This window comes from Grammomys surdaster, unplaced genomic scaffold, assembly GCF_004785775.1.
Source record: "Grammomys surdaster isolate TR1022 unplaced genomic scaffold, NIH_TR_1.0 310795, whole genome shotgun sequence".
Classification (NCBI taxonomy): domain Eukaryota; kingdom Metazoa; phylum Chordata; class Mammalia; order Rodentia; family Muridae; genus Grammomys; species Grammomys surdaster.
Window position 1 is genome coordinate 1 of NW_021626146.1, and position 3518 is coordinate 3518.

The window sequence follows — 3518 nt, forward strand, 5'->3', positions numbered from 1 at the left end:
TGCATGTGAAGACTCGAGGGACGTAAGAACGCTTCATCACATTTATTATACTTGGAGGATTTCTCTTCAGTATGAATTCTTTCATGACTTCTAAGATGACTGTGTTTTGCAAAACCTTTACCACATTGATTACATTCATAGGATTTCTCTCTAATTTGTGTTCTTTTACTTATTTGGAGACTTGTGTAAGGTGCAAAGGCTTCGACATACTGAATAACTTCAGAAGGTTTCTTTCCTGTATAAAAACTTTCATGCCTTTGAGCATGACTGTGAGCATTTAAAGCAAAGGCTTTACCATATTGTGTATATTCAGAGGGTTTCTCTGCACTCTGAGTTCTTTCATGCCTGAGAAGAAAATTGGTACATGTGAAAGCTTTACCACATTGATGAATACATTTGTCTGTAAGTAATAATGATACTATTTATCTAAATATGAAGAGGAATCAGATACTAAGATTTTAATACTTTGTTTATATTCATGTAGTTCCCATTCTTTTTTTTTTTTTTTCATTTTGAACAATCCTAAGATTGTATGAGCATTTCTTATATGACTCAGGATTACATATTCTTTTTGAATAAAAGGTTTTTCTCACACTTGATAAAATGTGGAAGAATTCAGAGCTTTAACTCTCTAACTGTATTCCAATTTTTCCTCTACTGTGCATCATTTATTTGCAAAATGAGCCAAGAGATATAGTAGTATTTCTATATTCCTAATACTGAAGAGAATTTTCTACAGAATGAGGCTGCTGATGTATTACCAATGAAATTGGAAAAGAAATTAATTGTAAACTTGTATCATGTTCAAATGTCTATACTAACTTCCACCCACTATACATCTTCTACGTGTTCTCAGAGAGAGAAAGAGAGAGGGACATTGTTCCTTCAATATCTCTTTTGCATACAGTTTGTATCTATTAGGATATATTATATACTTATGAAGGGAAGACTAACCAAGAAAAGTTTGAACACTGCATTCACAAAGTTTGATTTTTTGTTCCTCATAGACATGTGATGTAGGCATAAAGGCTACTGCACAACAGTTTTCTAACCACCAATGAGCTGTGCATCTCAATAAACTTAGCAGTGTCACTGCTAATAAATGAGTAACATTAGTTTTACTATAGACTATTTTCATCTTAGAATCTTTGGGACATATATTTATCAACCATTCAATGTGTATAGCTTTTATAAAATAAGCAGAAACAGACTGCCAGTTGTACAGTGTTGCTCTAATAGGGCTATGTTTCAAATGGAGATATACACTAAGGCATTGTTTCCATGTCCTCTTTCTTAAAGGAATGCCTTGCAAAAACAAATCAGATATAGGGCACTGAGGACCATGGTTTTGTTAGAATGTAACAATCATCAATACACTCAAAGCTGTGCTTATTTACACTGTTGCTTTTCCTTAAAATTTTCAGCACATTTCAAAATTTATTCAAAGGCAAATTTGTAGGAGCTTTCACATGAAAATTACCTTCGGAGTCTTCTAGGTCTTTGACAATGATCTTCAAAATTTTGGTCTTCCCAATTAAATCCTAAAAGAGAGTAACAGAATACGTATGCATGGACATTATTTAAAATGTAGGTTACGCCGGGCAGTGGTGGTGCATGACTTTAATCCCAGCACTTGGGAGGCAGAGGCAGGTGGATTTTTGAGTTTGAGGCCAGCCTGGTCTACAGAGTGAGCTCCAGGACAGCCAGAGATACATAGAGAAACCCTGTCTCAAAAAAAAAAAAAATGTAGGTTAGTATCTTCAGTGGACCTTTGAGTCATGTATGACTTCTATACCAAATTCTGCATCTATCTCAATTGAATTACAGAAGTGCATCAAAGGAAATAAACAGTTTTCTCCAATTTTAATCAGGAAAGGGAGTTCACAGTCTTACCTATAGCACTGAGGTTCCTGTAGGTCTCCAGCATGACATCTTTGTAGAGCTTCTTCTGAGAAGGATCCAACAAAGCCCACTCTTCCTCACTGAAGTTCACATGCACGTCCTCAAAAGTCACTGCACTCTAGAATGTCACATACACGAGAACAAAAGAAATCACAACAGAGACAACATTGGGCATGTCTTCTTCATAGACAATGTATTCATACAATTCTGGGCCTTGCACCGCTGATTTCCTGACACCAAAGTTCTACTGTAGCTACCAAGTCATATCAGAAGGAAGCATAATAATGATGTTCACCCCTGTCATTTCTCAGCTCTTTGAATAGGATCCAGCCTTTCTAGAGAAGTGTCAATTACAGATATAAAGAACAGACAAGCTCTACAAAATCAATTGTGCCTTCCACATATCAAAGAAATTGTATCAACATTAACAATTACTAACTTTAAAAATCAGTAACTAAGGGGCTGGAGAGATGGCTCAGCGGTTAAGAGCACTGACTGCTCTTCCAGAGGTCCTGAGTTCAAATCCCAGCAACCACATGGTGGCTCACAACCATCTGTAATGGGATCTGATGCCCTCTTCTGGTGTGTCTGAAGACAGCTACAGTGTACTCATCAATACAATAAATAAATAAAAAATAAGTAAATAAATATAAAAAAACATCAGTAACTAAGCAGAGTATATTGGCTTAGGCCTTTAAGGCTACAGTCAGGAGACAGAGGCAGAAGTATCACACTGAGTCAGACACCAGTGTTATGTATAGAATGACTTCTAGGACAGCCAAAGGTATATATTAAGACCCTGTATGCCCTGCCAGATTTTACCAACCAAACTGGAAACATAGAAAGAATACATAAGTTTTTCCTAAAGTTCTAACTTTGTTCTAAGATGTTATTTTTTAATTTATATATATGATGAATACACTGTAGCTTTCTCCAGACATACCAGAATAGGGCATCTGATACCATTACAGATGGTTGTGAGACACCATGTGGTTGCTGGGAATAGAACTCAGTACCTTTGGAAGAGCAGTCAGTGCTATTAACTGCTGAGCCACCTCTCCAGCCCTTTACTTAAATTCTTAACGAGTGATAAACACAATCCAGTTTTGTTTCACCTTCCTGAAAACTGAGTTACACTGATTAAGACTATAACATTAATAAGATATTTCCAAAGGGAATATAGGTTTAAACAGTTACAATTAGACATAAAAAATATTCCTAGTGTTAATGTTGATTAGATTGTAAACAACATAGGGCAGGAGATATACCTCAGCAGTAAAGTGTAGGGCATGGCTCTGATGCTCTGTTTGGTAAACTGCCTGTAAACTCTGAAGGTCCTTGTCTCTAATTGTTTTTGACTGATCAAAACACCTGCGAGCAGCCAATGGATGAGTGGAAGAGCTGGGACTTCCAGATTCCCTAACCTGAGGAAGGAGAGGAATGGGGCAGGAAAGGGAGATCCACCATGCTTTGGAGGGAAAGAGTCACCAGCCACGTGAGATCTCCAATGGAGTGGTCATTGTTCACTTCCCCAGGTGGGAGGTTAAAATACAACTAAGCTCAGAGCAGACTTAGGGTGCGAGGCAATGAGAAGATATCTGGACAACTAAAAGTGA

At 37.1% G+C, this 3518-nt stretch overlaps 1 pseudogene; it reads right to left on the reverse strand.

Moving 5' to 3' along the window:
* Nucleotides 1–13: 13 nt before the first annotated feature.
* LOC114616231 lies at nucleotides 14–2020 on the reverse strand (annotated as a pseudogene).
* Nucleotides 2021–3518: the final 1498 nt, after the last annotated feature.